The sequence below is a fragment of the Hemibagrus wyckioides genome, linkage group LG07 (genome assembly GCF_019097595.1).
Source record: "Hemibagrus wyckioides isolate EC202008001 linkage group LG07, SWU_Hwy_1.0, whole genome shotgun sequence".
In the NCBI taxonomy this organism is placed as follows: domain Eukaryota; kingdom Metazoa; phylum Chordata; class Actinopteri; order Siluriformes; family Bagridae; genus Hemibagrus; species Hemibagrus wyckioides.
The window spans coordinates 3,157,161-3,175,966 of NC_080716.1; positions in this window are offsets into that span (position 1 = coordinate 3,157,161).

The window sequence follows — 18,806 nt, forward strand, 5'->3', positions numbered from 1 at the left end:
TCAATGGATGGTTTTTATATTGACCATGACCCTCTGTAACACTATTTGATCAAAGTTTTTCACCCATCTTAAATTGGGAAGATGTACTATTTGTCACTGACTTGCTGTAACTATATGAGAGGACACGGCCAGCATATAACAGAAAGTGAGCCAAGGTTTGTTGTTTGTTGTTTTGTGATCTTGATGATGTTAAATGAACAAATCAGAAGGTGCTGATACAATTGCTTATTTATGCAATTAGCCAATTGTAAGGGAGCAGATCACAGAGGTCAGTGGTCAGTAAGTGTAGCTTTGCTAACATTTCTATAGTAGTATATAACGTAGAGGGGCTGTATAGAGGATGATGCATATAGTACTTTAAGTTATTTAAAGATATTTAAAAAGGAAACACTGTAATATGGGTTAGGGCATGTTTGCCTTGCACCTCCAGGGATGGGAGTTTGAGAGTTTCCTGCCTTTAGATAGATAGATAGATAGACAGACAGACAGATAGATAGATAGATAGATAGATAGATAGATAGATAGATAGATAGATAGATAGATAGATAGATAGATAGATAGATAGATAGATAGAATATAATCATTGCCAAGCTGAAGCTTTGAAAGATGACTGTTTACAGTTATACATTTTCAAAACAATCACTCTTGCACATGAGCTATACTTTGGAATGAGATCGGATCGACACCAACCATGTACTTTCACACAATATTCAAGCACAGAGGACAAAAACGGCTGGTGAGGAATTCATGTGGCTTTCGCTCATGATCGAATTACAGACTGCAGACACACAAACACACACGGTCATGCAGAGGGCTCGTACCAGATGTAAGATAAACAATAAGAGACAGACTGAAATGCGTTTGGTGTGGGATCACGTATGTTCTGAAATTTTACTAGTACGAAGAAGTATCCTTGTATGCACAGGAATGAATTGGTGACACCATATTGCTTAGTAATTAGTAAATCAGTACTGCATAGTTAGCAAAGGGGCTGTGTATGTATACACATCAGGCGTAACATTATGACTACTTACAGGTGACGTGAATAACTGAATAATTATCTCCTCATCATGGCACCTGTTAGTGGGTGGGATATATTAGGCAGCAAGTGAACATTTTGTCCTCAAAGTTGATGTTAGAAGCAGGAAAAATGGACAAGCGTAAGGATTTGAGCGAGTTTGACCAAAGGACCAAAATGTGATGGCTAGACCACTGGATCAGAGCATCTCCAAAACTGCAGCTCTTGTGGGGTGTTCCCGGTCTGCAGTGGTCAGTATCTATCAAAAGTGGTCCAAGGAAGGAACAGTGGTGACCCGGCGACAGGGTCATGGGCAGCCAAAGCTCACTGATACACGTGGGGAGCGAAGGCTGGCCCGTGTGATCCGATCCAACAGACGAGCTACTGTTGCTCAAATTGCTGAATAAGTTAATGCTGGTTCTGATAGAAAAGGGTCAGAATACACAGTGCAGGATGGGTCAGGGCTGTTTTGGCTGCAAAAGGGGGACCTACACAATATTACACAGGTGTTTCAGGTCCTGAACAATTGTCTCCCTAAATATAGTCATGGATTTATGGAGAAAAAAAACAATTTTGTATCAGTCTTTATGCTCATTTTCATCTTACCCCACATAAGACTTCACTCAGTTTTATCTAGTCCTCATCTTAGACATATAACAGATTTGTCAATGGAGCTCTTGACTACAGCTCTATCTTCATAAAAAGCTCAGTCTGCTCAATCTATTAAGACTATCAGACTATTAAGTGTACTTCACAGAGAAATGCCACCCTCACACTGTTTTCATGTCAAGCTGTAAGCAATCCTTGATCGTAACAATAGTTCTGTCTAAATGTTAGTAGTATCAGTATTACTATTGAGCAGGTGCCCTAAGCTATAGTTTCCACTGCAGCTGAGCACACTGATACAAGAACAGAGGGGGGAAAAAAAAGGTTGGTGAGTTCTTTGTGAGAGAGGAAGTAAGTAATTGCGAGCCCTACGCATCATTAACGACCCCAATCCTCCTGATGAGGCGCGTGTGTGCGCAGGAGGAAGCGGATCTGAAATGGTAAGACCGGGCTCAGGCTTAAAATACGTCACACGTAATAAGTGTTAATGATGATGGCGTATACACACAGGTACTATAAGACACTCATCAGCTAAGCGCTTCATTTTACTTTTAGATGGAAGAACGCCAGGGACTGCTGGCTTGTGTCCTTGTTTGAAAAAAAAGGGAAAAAGTTCACACATTCCATCCTTGGACCTGAAAGAAAGAAAAAAACACAGAAAAAAAGGGAAGTGGCTGCATAGGAGAAATGACTTAAATGAGCAATTAGCAGTACAACCCATCAGATCAGTGTGTGTGTGTGTGTGTGTGTGGACCCTGTCTGTCCATTTGTGACACCTTCCTGCTTTTTTTGGCATGAGGTTTTAGACTACTGTGAATGGAAAGATGGTGAAGTCATTATTTTCCTTCTTTGGTTCTGAACTGGAGAATATCTGATGGTTGATGTAGTCAACAAATGAGCTTAGATTCTGTGTTTATTCATTGAAATACATGCGGTTCAAGACGGTTTATGGCATATTTTTGGTCTAGATCCATGACTGCAGTGGTGTTTAGTCCTAATAATTAATAAATTACAAAAAGGGTGAATGCTTTATGCAAATATGATGTGATCCACAGCAAATAGCACATATTGATTCTTCTTCATCTCATATGATATGATATGATGTATCTGGTTAATTTTATACATAAACTGCAAAGCTCCTTCCAGAAGGTTTCATTTCAACGGAAAGAAAACCACCAAGTTGGTGGTTTTCACCAACTGGTGACTTTATAGCACAGCTATATCCTAGCTTAACAGTTGTCAGGTGGTCAAAGAACATGGTGAATAGTATGAAGTACAACATGAAGAATTATTTAATTACCTCACTTCTCATTTATTTTCTTACCTCAATTATTTGCTTACCTTAGTCAATATCAGAATATAATTGAAAATGCTTTAAAAAAAAATTGAGACTTCCTGTGATTTTTAAGAAATGAAAATGAAAACAAACTCACAGAAAAGAACAAATAATCCTATTAATTCTATTATCGGAGACATTTCGGTGAAAGCATTCTTGAAGCCTTTTAAATCAAGTTAATCTTTTCCCTTCTGATCACGATTCTTATGTTAAACCATATATCAATATCTGTCATCATCAGTAACATCATCATCTTATTTTCTGATAAGCAATTAAATTGTCCTATGCGACGCTTTACATATGTACGTATGAAGTGAAAAGAAAAAAAAAAAAGGGCACACGTGGACTCGCACTTTTAAAAACACAGAAAAAAAAAAAGAAGGAAGGAGAAAAAAGTCGCTGAAGTCGTCCACACGGGGGCTTGTCTGACAAAAACAATATGGGTGAGTGATTGTGCCATCGAGGCCCACAGACATTAAAGCTTCATCTGTCACGGCGCAGGCGTTTGCGAAAATGACGAAAATCTGGAAGCCATTTTACCGGCAGTGGCGAAAGCAGGAAAAAAAAGGAGAAGAAGTAGGTCAGGAGCAGGGCGCGCGAATAAATCAGCAGTCAAGGGATCATTACGCTTAAATAATCCTATTAAAAAATCACAAACGCAGCAGCACACCTGGGTGGGGCCACCTGGGTGTCAGCGGCAGTTGAAGTCAATAGCGGCTATTCGAGGCACTTCAACTAAACACACATTCTCAAACAAATGTGAGAAGTCCACTCAAGCGCTCAATCACACCCAGGTATGCTCACTTGCACATTTGCTCGATTTAAACACACCCTCAAGCGTGGCCTGTATCGTTTTCAAAGATTTTTTTTTTTTTTTTTACCTAGGGAAAACAGATTAACCAATCAGTTTGTTAAAGGATCGAAACGTTGAGCTTTTTTCCCAAATAAAGCATACCACAGGTAACCTGAGCCGGCTCAGCGGAGTCATGGATTATAAAGTGCGATCCATTTTATACTGTGACCCCTCTATGGCCTAAAAAAAAAAGGCCCAAAAAAGTTTTCTTAAGTAAGATGGTGGTCTGTCCCTGTCCGATCTGTGTGCGATTTTATTATTTTTTTTTAGCATGAAAAATAATCCAGTCTGTGAATTTTCTAACCACATATTTTACATAGGCCAAAGAAAGTTTGTTTTTAATGTGGAATGCATTGTGCTTTGGGTCTTGGAATAGCTGAGAGAGAGCGACGTTTTGGATTGGATACTGGACAGAGCTGAGACTTGGTGGGAAAGTGAGTGTATTATCCACTTAAACATCTTCAAGGATTAACTACTACATCTAGGATTGAAAGGGATAAATAGTATAACTACTTACTACTCTTAGAGTAAATACTCGAATCTGATTGGTGAAAAAGAATTGATTCTCATTCTGATACATTATTTTTTCAATACGGATATGTTTATGTAATGTTTTTGAAAGAAGTCTCCAGTGTCAGTGCTTTGTAACAAAGTTAAAGCTGCAAACTCTTCAGGAAAGAAAGAAAGAAAGAAAGAAAGAAAGAAAGAAAGAAAGAAAGAAAGAAAGAAAGAAAGAAAGAAAGAAAGAAAGAAAGAAAGAAAGAAAGAAAACAGTGAACAAACTGGAACAAATATTTTGTTTGAGCTAAATCAAAATAGTCGAGTTGCTGGGATGAATGAAGACACTCACTGGCACCAACTACTGGTGTAATGATGCAACTTACCAAAAGGGTCTTTGAATGAATCAGTGAAAGAACTGGAATGAGTCTTTTTGTTGAGTTGAATCAAATGACTCGAGTCACTCAGAAGACTCAAGACACTGACTCATTACAACTACTGGTGTAATAATTTAACTTACGGTAAAGGTTACTGAACAAATCAGTGAAAGAACTGGAATGAGTCTTTTTGTTGAGGTGAATCAAATGATTCGGGTCACTGATATGACTCAAGACAGTGACTCTTGACAACTACTGGTGTAATGATGCAACTTTTGGAAAGCATCACTGAACAAATCTTTTCCAAAAAAGATTCCACATCTAAATGACCACCTCTAGTACGGATGTGTAACATATAAACAAAAAAAAAAAAAAGCGACATAACGAAAGGAAAATAATCAATAATTAAATTAACTGTCCTATAAAAAAAATACGTTTTATTCCTCTTATACCACAGCTTTTTTTTCTCTTGAAGTTAATAAACAAAAACTGACAAAAACTAAAGCTGTTCCAAAGCACTGACGCTGCAGTCCCCTTCCAAAATAACATCAAGTCAACATTTAGACATGTTTATTTTTTAAATCTGTTCAGCTGAACACTATATTACAAGAAGTGCATCAATATAATTGTGATTTGCCTTCCATCCACGTTGCTGTATTAGAGAACAAATCAGCAGCACCTGACCAGTCAGATTGCAGAATGAGGTATATTTGTGGTCAGATTGGTTACAAAGTGAAACCATGTGTTATGAGTCGTCGCGGTTGTGCCAAACACACAGCGTTGTTTCTATGTCTGTGGCAAAAGAAAGAAGAGAGATACCTTGTCATGGGACGGGGGGGGGAGCCGATACTCTGGTACGAGTATAGTACGAAGCCGTAGAGGCCTGGCAGCGATGCTATCTCCGGCTTCAATAAAGCCCAATGAGCTCATGTAATTTAGATTAATAGGGGGTGGGGGGTGGGGGGGCTTTTCCCTGCTTGGAGCTCTGCCCAACAGCTCCCTCAAGCATTCGCCGTTGAATTGACTTTCTTTTTTTTTTCCCTTCATCCTCCTCTCAGGCTTCTTTGCATCTCAATAGCCACATTCCAGGCTCCTATTTCTCCCCTTCCTTTGCCTCCAGAGCACTCTCTCGTCTCCTCTCCTGTCTTGAAAAAGCTTGCTTTGTGGTCACTTTACCTTGAAAGAGAATGTCCGCCGTCTCGGGCGTCCAAGAGCAACAGAAGAGCACAGGCGAACCAAAGAATGTGAACTTTTTTTTATTGTAGGAAAACGTTCTGAAGAGTTCTCCAGCTCTAGACATTTATTTATTAATGAGAAGTGGGCGTGAACGTTTGCACGAGCCATGTTCTATGAAATGTTTTTGAGTCCTGATCGTAAAGTGATCGTGACAGCACAGATACAGCATCTGTTACAGCATCTTGGAAAAGTTCAAGGGGGTGAATCCTTAGTCACGGCACTGTGTATTAAACAGGAATCACTACAAAAGACATAGAGGTCAGTATTTGGTGTTGGGCTGATTAGAAACAAAAAAAATTTTAGCTATATTAGGATATATTTCAAAGGATTTGTCTTGGAGTCTGATCGTTGGAACATACTGCACCTCATGCTCATCCTACGCTCTCGATTTAATGCAATTATCTTAAATCTTCACCAACTGTGATTTAGCAAGAGCACCATATTCTGTTTCAGTGCATCATGAGAACTCCAGAGAGACAGGAACCAGAGGGAGAAAGAGAACATGCATTCCACTCTGATTGGAGGCTTTGTAAATAAATCCCTATACCTTTTTTGCAGTCCAAAAAAAAAAAAAAAGAGAGAAGTAGTGAGATTTTGTTTGTGCCTGGGGAAGAAGCAGAGGAGGATTAAACTTCAGATCTGGACATAAGGAACACACAGGACACAGGATTGGGAGACAAGGGCAGGATGAGGACAGTTATATTCATCTCTGGGGAAAGAATTAGAAAAGAATTTTTTTTTTTTTTTTTGCAAAAAATAACATACTGCAGGATCCCAGATTTTTTGTTCACATACCATTTGTTGTCTTGCTGAATAGTTGTTTTCAAACATTACACAAAACCCGTGGCCCAAAAACCGCCAGAAAACACGGCATATTTTAAGAGATTCACATCATCAGCTCATATCGTCTCGAGCCCTGTATAAACAACTGTCTACTGCCATTCCAGCGGTCCAGTGTGCCATTATACAGACAGCACATGACTGTCAGGGTTTAATATCAAATAGCATTTTTACTGAGCAATTTTCAAACAGAGTAAAAGACAGATACTTCTATGAAGTTGGAAAAAGGCCCAGACTGAGGAGAAAAAAATATAAATAATTTAGATGTTTTCAAGACGTAAAGAAGATTCAGGTCAGCGCCGAAGCAGTCAAGAGTAGCAGAAGACTAAGGACTAAAGTGCTGCAGCTTTGCCCTCTTTAGGTAAAGACTATAGGGCTAAAGGCATGCTGCATCAGTCTTCTTTGGTAGAGTTAAAGTACTAAAGCTCTGCCACATCAATGTCTTTAAGTACAGACTAAAAGACTAAAGACCTGCTGCATCAATCTCTTCAGGTACAGACTAAAGGGCTAAAGCTCTGCTGCATCACTCTTTAGGTAAAGACTAAACTACTGAAGTGCCACTGCATCAATCTCTTTAAGTTCACACTAAAAGACTAAAGACCTGCTGCATCAGTCTTTTTAGGTAGATACTAAAACACTAAAGCTCTGCTGCATCACTTTTTAGGTAAAGACTAAACTTCTAAAGTGCCACTGCACCAATCTCTTTAGGTACAGTCTAAAGGGGTAAAAAAAAAGTTTTTTTAGGTAAGCACCACTGCATCTCTCCCTTCATTACAAGAACTAAAGAACTAAAGCACTAAAGCTCTGCTGCATCACTCTTTAGGTAGAGACTAAAGCACTAAAGCTCTGCTGCATCACTCTTTAGGTAGAGACTAAAGCACTAAAGCTCTGCTGCATCACTCTTTAGGTAGAGACTAAAGCACTAAAGCTCTGCTGCATCACTCTTTAGGTAGAGACTAAAGCACTAAAGCTCTGCTGCATCACTCTTTAGGTAGAGACTAAAGCACTAAAGCTCTGCTGCATCACTCTTTAGGTAGAGACTAAAGCACTAAAGCTCTGCTGCATCACTCTTCAGACAGAGAGTAAAGGAATAAAGTGCTGCTGCATCAGTCTATTTAGATAAAAAAGGAACCAAGGAATAAATACAGAATATCAGCAGTTAGTTGAGCGGCAGAGTTCACATTATTCATTCTAAAAATTGATTGAGCAAATCAATCAGGATGCATTTTTCCTTTTGCGTTGTGAATTGCTCTATAAAGCAGCCCTTTGCCTTTAGCATTATTTTATTAGATATTTGTTTCACATTTTTGGATCGTCTGAGCTGCTTTTGGATCTCGATATTCTCAATATTTGCCCCCTGGATCTCCCAAACCATAAATATCTCCAAAACTGTTTAAATGAGATCTGGTGGTTGAGAGGGTCATAAGAAAACTTTTGTTTAAACTTGGTGCTGTGTTTTTTGCATTTATTGGAATTGGATCGTATACATAAATCCATTGTGGCTGTTACTAAATGTAAACGCTTCAGTAATAAAGGAGAATTTATTGTTGGAAGAAAGAATTTTGGAGAAAAAAAAAGTAAGACAGAAGATAATAGATGAATAAGACTGATGTTAGAAAGCCATGCTCCTGCTCCACTCGCTCCATAAAAGGTGCTTTAATCCATTCTTTTGCTCTCTCTCTCTCTTTTTCTCTATCCGAAAACAAGAGATGAGCACCCTGTGCGCCCTTCCCGCTCCCTCACTCACAATCTCTCTGTCTGAGAGGTGCCGCTTCTTGAGGTGTATAATGACAGTGTCCTTCAGAAAGACAAAGGCTCTCCATATGAGCTAATTTCCCACCGTCCATCCAGACAGCCCTGAATGAGACACACACTAAAACACTCCACATTAAAGTAGGTCTGTCTGGCTATACGAGCAGATTAAGCGAACAAATCCACCAGTAGGAAGGTTTGAGTGGGAAAGATGGGCGTTATTTTAGTATGTCCAGACCTGTAAAGCGGGGATAGAGGAGAGGGTGCAATTATTTATCAATATAGATATTTATTCTTGTTATTTTGAGATTTCCTTTCATTCAGATTAAATAGATAAATTGCAGTTTGTCACATCGAACACAGACATTTCACCTCCAAGCCTGCAGAGGGATTCGCTCCACTGAATATGACAGTATTTCCTCTTCCTGTATACAGAATATTTTATTTCTCAACCAACTCCTTAGCACCCTAGGTCCCTAGTTCAGGCAGTGATAAGGACCTTGAGGACTCGACATGTTTCAATACTGCAGCTAAAAACTAAAACTAAAACATCACCACTGGCATTTATCAACAACAATCAGAAGCAATATATTTTTGACGTTATTTTATTATGCTGTAAGTACATTATGAAAACTACTAGGATTGTTCGTTTATACACTGACCAGGCGTAACATTATAACCACCTGCGTAATACTGTGTATTCTGACCCCTTTCTATCAGAACCAGCATTAACTTCTTCAGTAATCTGAGCAACAGTAGCTGGTCTGTTGGATCGGATCACACGGGCCAGCCTTCGCTCCCCACGTGCATCAATGAGCCTTGACCACCCATGACCCTGTCGCACTGTTCCTTCCTTGGACCACTTTTGATAGATACTGACCACTGCAGACCGGGAACACCCCACCAAGAGCTGCAGTTTTGGAGATGCTCTGATCCAGTGGTCTAGCCATCACAATTTGGCCCTTTTAGTCAAACTCAGCAGTGTCCTGACTACTGAACTAGGGAGCTGACTGAGACCGAGCTTAAACACAAAGACAGTCAGGAAGGTCTCCTCAACCCTGAGTTTAACAACTGGCGTTACGTCATAATAGTTTGAAGAGTAAACAAAGCAGCACTACACGGGTTTTAATAGCGTTATTCTGTATTCACCAGTATTTAGAGTTAAATCTATAACATATAGCTGTTGTTGTAGAGAGGGTTAAGAAAATTAGCTAGCTAGATTGTTGCTAACAAAAGATTCTCAAAAATTAATTAATTTCCCCTTGCTTAATTGAATTTGAGAAAACGTACTATTGTTATTAACGATGAAATTTTCTCACACTGGTCCAAATTAATTTAATTCATTTACAAAGGTTTATTTGATTTTTTTTTCTTAGTCTTAATTTTAATTTTCTCAATTTTTCTTAATTTCTCTTAATTTATTTGTTATATTTTTATTATTTAATTGTCTTAACAATAGGTTAATTTAATTCAGTGTCATATGTTGGACCAAATAAATAAATAAAATTTTCAAATAAACTTTTTTTGTTGCCTAAAAGCAAAACTAGACAAAAAAATCAGCTTTTATGCCAAAAGCCATTGCGAGTTAAAAACTGTGGTTTGGGCTTGTTAATCCAGTGTTATAATATTTCACCACAGGTCTACTTTTAGTACTGTAGTAGCATTCATTTTCATAAGCCACATAAAGAGAATGCTCAAAAGCCAGATAAAGAGCTAGTGGGTTGTCTACGCAGGGAAGGACTGAAAACCATACCAAATAAAACGTACAGAAAGCATCTAATCATGTGTTTTTACTGGATGAAACAAGCGAACCTTATCTTACCTTATTACAATTCAAAGCCATTTTGGCCTTCTCCAATGTTCTATGAGGCTGCCTTGGAGAGATTTGGATAATTGTCTCGTGATGCGACAAAAAACCTTTTGGAGTGTTGCAAGAATTCCTACTTCGAAAGCTTATATAAAGGAACGTGAAGTCGTGCCAACATGCTTGGTTTGTCTATGTCCTGCGAATACCATTCCTGTGTCATTCTTCTAGATGTCTTGTGGATCAGGATGTGTCGTAGTTGTTGTAATTAAACCCTCTTTGATTCACGTGTGTCTTCACTGGTTGGAGTGTAAAAGAAGAACCTTGTGCTTGCAATTTCACCAATTCAAGTACGTTTTTACATTTAGGAAAAAGCCACAGCTACATTTCTTGGGTGTATATTAACATTGCTCATTTGAATACGTTCCTGTTTCTAGAGTAACAATTTACACAAGGATTTTGAATAGTGGATATTCTATATGTAATCGTTGATATGTTGAATGAGACTCCAGTGCTCAGTGCTTTGGTACAGTCAGAGATAAAGCTGTAAATTGTATGTATTATATCCCAGGGAAGTCTTGAGGCGTTTACTGTTTCTCTATAAACATGAAACGCTGGTGATACTGTACATATAGCTGCTAAAATGCACATGGCAGCAGGAACTTGTATCATCTAACACAGATAAAATGTCATTGTTTAATAAATTCAAGCATGGCAAACTGCTGTGATATACGAGGAATAAGACATTTGTAGTTAGGTGAAAATCATCAGTTTTGAGGTCTAATTATATTTTTTGATTCTTTTATTTTTATCTTATTATTATGATTATATCTTAGCCAGATGTAGTATTCAAAAATGAAAAAAAAAAAAAAAAATTGAAACAGCTCTGCCTCCTACACACACAAACACACACACACACACACACACACACACGCACATACACACACACATACACACACACACACATACTCATGCCTAGACAGTTTTGTCTGCTGCTGCTTTTTAGTGCCGTCTTCAGTTTGAGACTCTCTTTCCTACAAAGAATTACTCTGAGTTACTGACAAAGAGAGAGAGAGAGAGACAGAGAGAGGGAGAGAGAGAGAGAGAGAGGCACAGAGAGATGATTAAAGCTTCTGGCACTGCTGCTTTATTAATTGCTGCCACATTTGCCCAGTGCATTAAGTGTTAGCGCTCTTAAAGGTCTGCAGGATCATGCTTTGAAAGAAAAGAGAAAAGGAGACATGAGAAAGTGTTAGAACAGAGAGAGAGAGAGAAATAGAAAGAGAGAGACATAGATAGATAGATAGATAGATAGATAGATAGATAGATAGATAGATAGATAGATAGATAGATAGATAGATAGATAGATAGATAGATAGATAGATAGATAGACACAGCTCAAGGCATTAACTCATTAGCTCTCCAAATGTGTGTGTGTGTGTGTGTGTCATCCCTTAAAGTAAGCCAGGCTATTCACACTCAAATGAAGGTGTAATTGATTTTAGAGAGCATTAGGGGCAGTTCATGGGGCAAAATAAAGAAATTGTGGTGACTGAAAATTTTGTGAATGAAGAAAGAAAGAGGGGGGAAAAAGTGTTCAGAAGGAAGGCTGTTTCCCGGACGACATGTCCATTTCACCATTCCCGGGCCAATCATCCTCCCTTATGGCCACCCACTAGACTGCTGGGTGTTTTATCACACACACACACACACACACACACACACACACACTCATCTCCCCCAGACAGACTAATGCCCCCTAATAGCAGGCCCTTGTGGGAGTAATTGGTAGAGGAAGTCATTTGGGTGAGGACACACACACACCCTCCCACACACACACACACACACACAGAGTGTGTCTACTCCTTTAGGGTCACACTGCCTTTCTGAATGCTGTTTTGCACATGAACATATTACATTTCAACAGTAAACAATATTTTATCATTTTATAATCTACAATTGCTATTCGAATAAGTAATCTGCTCTGATTTCACAACGTTTTAAGATGGCCCTTAAAATGGAAAAAAAATGGAAACCAAGGGCAAATGGTGAGAGAAAGTCGACAAGGCTGTGGTGAATTATTGGAATGCAACCTAAGTCAGACACGCATACACACACACACACATACACACACACATACACAGAAACAGCAGCCGCTGCTGTCCATCTGCCTCTCTGACAGAACGAACCCTGGATCTGTATCAGTGATGAGTGCCTCTCTCTCTCTCTCTCTCTTTCTCTCTCTCTCTCTCCCCAGCACATCATTGCCCTCCTGGTGCCTAATTAGCCAACATCACTGGCCACGGCTCACTCTTGACCTTCACACGGCTGAAGAATTTGATGTTAGTAGCTTAGGAGCAGCACTGCAATTCCCATCAGCACCGGCTGTGCATGTCAGGGCCTTGTAAGAAACTGATGGAGGATATGATTAGAGATACAGTTGAAGAAGTGTTTAATCTGGGGAAAGTGTGACATGAATTTTGATAGGCATGCTTGCTGAGAAGCTACAAATGTCTGTGAACGCACTAGGAGCTGTAAAATGGAATTTATGAATTATAGCTTGTCAGTGTAAGCACTTTAGCTGGGATTTTTAGTGCCAGACATATTTTTGAGATTATAAGCATAAACCTTTAGGCATTTATCTGTCTGTCAGGCTTTCAGGAAGTGTGTCATTTTGTGTATGCAATATAGTTTTACGCCTGCTGTGAGATCCCATGCTATTAGACTCAATCATAATAATTTTAAAACAATAATGCAATTCCGTTCAATTTCATGATCAGATGTCATTAGGCAAAAGAGTAATGATCAATCGTCAAGTAATAACTCCAATCCAAGGATAGTTTACATAGCAAATGTTAAATATCTAGTAAAATATCCCCAGAGGAATATTCTAATAAACTCACTGACATTATTAGACACAGCTAGTTCATAGTGCAAAGCTAGAGACTATAGGATTGTGTTCGTCCAACATTAGGTTCAGTTTTTGTTGGCTAAATAGTTTTGGTTAGATATAAATGCTGGTTAGAGCTGGGCTTGTGTGAGGGCTAGTCTTTGGTTAGCCTTAGTCCTATAGATTTAAGTTTGTTCTAGAGGTACCTTTGGGGAGGGTGAGGCCTGATTTATGGGTGGTTTAGCGGTAGCCTTGGTCCAGGGTTGGTCTACAATTAGGCTAGTATTAGTATTACTAATTAAGTTAGTATTAGTGTTGGGTGTAAGAGTAGAGTTGGTCTAGGCCTAGGTTTGGTTTGACATAGGGTTAGATTTGGTCTTGGTTTAGGGTTGGTCTAGGGGCAGGGTTATGGGTTAAATTTGGTCTAGAGTTATGGTTAGTCTGTGGTTAGAGTTGGTGTAGGATTATGGCTAGCCATGGACTATTAGGGTTATATTTGGTCTAGGTTTAATCTTCGTCCAGACTTAAACATAGTCTAGGGTTAGGATTGGTCTAGGGGTGGGGTTAGCCCTACACTATGTTATAGGTTAAAATTGGTCTAAATTTATGGTTGGTCTGTGGTTAGGGTTAGTCTAGAGCTAGAGTTGGTATAGGAGTATGGTTAGCCATGGGTTGTCAAGGGTTATATTTGGTCTAGGTTTAGCCTTGGTCTAGACTTAAACATGGTCTAGGGTTAGGGCTGGTCTATGGTTAGCCTTTGGTTAGGATTATGATTGGTTTAAAGTTGGGTAGTGATAAAGTAGGTTAACCCTAGGCCTAGGACAGGTTTTGGGTGTTGGGGGCTGGGACATAGCCAAGACCTAGAGCTGGGTTTGTCTAGGATTAAGGTAGGCTTAGGGTTAGCCTTGAACTACATCAGCACAACTGCTGCACTGAGAATGAACCTCCACTCACATAATATCTGGGATTAAATAATATTTGTCAGGTCATATGCTGAAAAATGGAAGAATATTTTACTAAAAGAAGAACTAAATTACTGTCAAAAATCTAGGTTTGGAAAGAGTCTGGAGGTCTTTTTTTGGAAAGAAAAAAGACCTCCAGACTTGGCAAACTCCCCATGTCTTATCATGTCAGAACAATAGAAGTAATCACTGTCAAGTCTGCCGCTTTGGAGAATTTTCTGCGCCTTCAGCTTTAATGTGATGCATTTCAAAGAGCAAATGGCATCTGCCTCACCCCCAACAGCTGTCATCAGCTTCATCCAGAGGTCAGAAGTCAACAGCAGTGGAGAAAACAGTCTACATAAAAATGCCATCACCTCCGTGACTGGAAAACACAGACAAGTACGAGTCATTCTATGGTCAGACAAATTCGACATGGCTATCAGTAAATGAAATTTATGGAGAGGCGTATTAGTAAGACCAGTGAAAGGATCAGTTTATGCCCATGACTCACCACGGTTTCAGCGAGTAATTTCACATGGATTCCGTAGATTTGCACCAAGGAACTGCTGCTGTAATCATAATCACAGACCTTTGCTCATCCCAGGACCCTGACTCCTAGCCTGCTCATACTTGAAAACAATCTGGTTCCAAGATTCAAGGTTTCTTCCTCATGTGTTCTCGGGGAGTTTTTCCTTGCCAATACTGGACTGAAATACTGTACAATTTTGCATTTAGCAGTCACAGCCTGTTCTCTGTAATGGACGGGGTGGTGCCATCAGAGTGTGCTGCCATTCTGACTTTCCTGAATGGCCAGTGCATTAAGCACAAAAGAAAAATTGGGGTTGTTCCATTTGGGGCTCTTCCAATGTCTTCCATCATGGCCCCAAACTCTAAGCTGTCATTTTCATTTAGCCTGAAAGGTTAATGTATGATATATAATGTTTCTACTATATAAAAATCTAACTTGGATACTACAGAGGCAAGTAGCCTAAACATATTATGTGCATTACAGGATTTGAGACAAAGCCCATATCCGAATATCCATCCATGTTGTGAACTGCTTATCCTACACAGAAAGCCTGGAGCCTATATACCAGGGGGCTCAGTGTACAAGGCAGGGGATACCCTGGACAGGGTGGCAGCCCATCACAGGGCAAAATCTCACACAAGTTAGAAATGTACGCCAAAAGTGTTCATTATAGTGAGAGAAAATACATTTTGAAATATATAAACAAAATCATTTAAGACATATACTATGTTAAAGAAAGATATAAAAAAAAAACATGAATTCAAAGTAATGCAAAAGTGCATTAAAAACAACAAAATAAAAAAAAAGCATAAAGAAAGAAAACAACATTAAATAAAATAAAATGAAAAGGCTGGGAGCTTGTAGGTCTACTGAAAGATGCTGTTGAGTGATGACAGTGCACATATGGGTGGAAATGTGAGACAGGAAGAAGCACTGACAGACAGGAAGACAAAAGGACAGAGAGGGTGAGAGCGAGAGCGAGTGTGTCGGAGCTTGTGTGTGTGTGTTGTAGCAAAGCAACAAGAAAGGGTGAAAAAGGGAAAAGGAGAGGAAACACAAAGATAGGACAACATGAAAGGTTTCAGGCGAGAATGGGAAAACAGGTGAAACCCACACACACACACACACACACACACACACCCCTTTCCTCCACTTTGATCATTATCAAAGCATCAGCGGCAGCCTCGTCGGCCAAATCTAACGGTTTCTACTCTTATTTTGTTTTGCTACAAAAAAAGGTTCGATTCTGACAATTTCATTCACTCCAAGATGTCTTCATTGGCCTATAAAAAGACAATAATACAAAAGAAATCAGGTGTGAGTGCAACAAAAGTGTGCTGTATGCCGTGCTAGACAAATCGCCACTCGTTTATTCATTTATTACAGTTGTAGCAATGGAGTTTGTGTCACAACCTTATGCTAATTCGGACTGTGAGTAACTTATTACCATCTTTTATACTGTGCTTAGCATTCATTTAGACCTAAGCGCTATATACAGTATGTGTGTTTGTTACTGGTCCGGGTCGAGTTCCCCAAAATCTTTACAGCTCAAAGATCAACGTTAAATGGGAGAGCGAGCATGACTCTTTCTCTCTTGGTTTAAAAAGTTCACTTTTTAGGAAACTCAACCCCACTTTAACTGTACACAGTTTTTTTTTTTTTTAAATACTGACAAATCTGCTTAACAAGCACAGTAAGCTACTGCAACAGCTGTTTATAATGATTTATTACTTACTTTAATTGGTGTCTGGTGTATATTACTGTAAAAAATATCCAAATGGACAGTAAAAAGCTGTAATTGTAATTCCTTTACAGTATAATAATGGGGTTCAGTCACGTATATAACCGTTTTGGTGCTGAATTGTTGAAATTTTTTAATGAAAAAAGCTTAATTCAAAAATTCATAGTTTCAAATATATATATATTTTATTTGAATAAAGATGAACAAGTGAAAGAATCTGAAGAATTGTGGAGTGGTCAATTCCTGCGAAATGTCTTGAAAAAGTTGCGATGTTCGGTTGACACTAGCGCAAGGAAAGATACTTAGCTTGTGTTAGCTAACCAGGAGCAAAACTGCAAAATTAAGACGCAGTTAAACTTTTACAGTCTCACTAATATTTCAGTGGTTTACTTTCCGTTCCTTTCCATGAGGAGGTTATGAGGAAGAGGCCCCCGAAATCGATGTAAAAGCAGGAAAAAATGCCTCAGAAGGTGATTCCTTCCTAAAATGAGATCAGACAGAATGAGCCTAAACGTATATTTGAGCTATTTTATTTTATGTTATGAGGTTTATTTATTTATTTAATTTATATATATATATATATATATATATATATATATATATATCTTTTAGTGACTCACTCAAATTCTTTACACTTATTGATATCAATTCTTAAAAAGTAGTTTATTGTCAAAGTCAAAGTCAAAGAAGCTTTATTGTCACTTCAACCATATATAGCTGATGCGGTACAAAGTGAAGTGAAATAACGTTCCTCCTGGACCAGAGGTGCTACAAAGAACAAAAACAAAGTACAGGAGACGCAGACAACCATGGAACTAAACTATTCCTACAAGGTGCATTCTTTAGAAACTAAACATACAACATAAGTGCACAAGACAGAGCAGACAAACAAGACTTCTTGTTGATCTTTCGGCTGCTCCATACATGTGTGAGGGGTCACCACAGCAGACAAACCAGTTCACACAACAACATGGCACAGGTTTTACACTGGACGCCCTTCCTGACACAACCCTCCCATTTTTTTCCAGGCTTGGGACCAGCACTGCATCCAGTGGCTGGGGTTTGGGCACTCGAACCCGGGCCTTCCGCATGGTAGGTGAGAAACCTACCACTGAGCCACCAGTGCCCTTAGACATATAACGCAGACTCTTGTGCAACAGTGGGTGCAAAGACGGATAGAAACAGTTTAGGACAGTGAATATACCAGCATTTAATTAAAGTGAACAGTTATAAATATTTAAAGTATTTATAAAATATTTAAAGTGTACACAAGACCAATGTAAAAGTGACGTGTGCATGTAAACAAGACAAATTTTGTGTATGTGTGTGTGTCCAGCTCACTTCAGTAATTAACAAGTGACAGTTCAGAAATTACCCATGATGCAATGCATTTTACCATAAAATATGGTATGCCGTATACAGTATACCAATTTTTTACAGTTATTTAGGGTAAACAGTGATATGTGGCAACAATCAATAACTTAAATAATTAAAAATATATACATTTTTTTAATGTGAAGTTTAGGGTCAGACTAATAACAAATCAGGTCTGTAGTTTGGGTTCAATTATTTATATATTTTTAGCATTGAATTAGCAAATACACAACATATGGTCAACTAGCAGCAGTGCTCAATCATTCACCCACCTTACTTTAATTTACCCTAATTTAAAAATAAATAAATAAATAAATAAATAAATAAATAAATAAATAAATAAATAAATAAGTACTAGTAATGTGAGCTCAACCATCAAAAATGAAAATAATAATAATAATAATAATAATAATAATAATGGTATTTGTTTTCCTTGCATAATCTTTAGAAGATTCAGAAAACTGATGCAACTTTCAGTTATTGGATTATTCAAAATATTTCAAAGAGGTGAATGAATATCTTTGAACAGGATGAAGTCTTAAAATTGTACATTTTATCATAATGATATTGATTAATTGAGAATGTATTTTAATGATTATATTTCAAAGTCAATTTTAGTGGGAAAAAAAACAAAGAATGTCTTTGGCTTCATCACATGTCAGTGGGGAAAAAATGGTGCCCCATCACCCAAAAAAAGAATCCTTGTGTACACTAAAACATCTCCAGCCCAAATGTTTTCCATTTCACCCGCTGAAAAACGCTTATATCATTTTTACTCAGCGTGTGCACACTCTCCAAGCCAATGATGTGTGAAATACATTAGAAGCTTTCATGTAGGGAGGAAGGCAAATATGTCCTCTGTATGGACAAAAAGGGAACATTTTGCTTATAGACATGAGGACAGCGCATCCCATTGGCCGGAGCCTTGTTTTCTGAGTGCTAAAGGGATAAAGGGACATGTGGGAGTGTTTGCGAACGCATTAAGAGACGCCCTTGGGCACGTTTAAT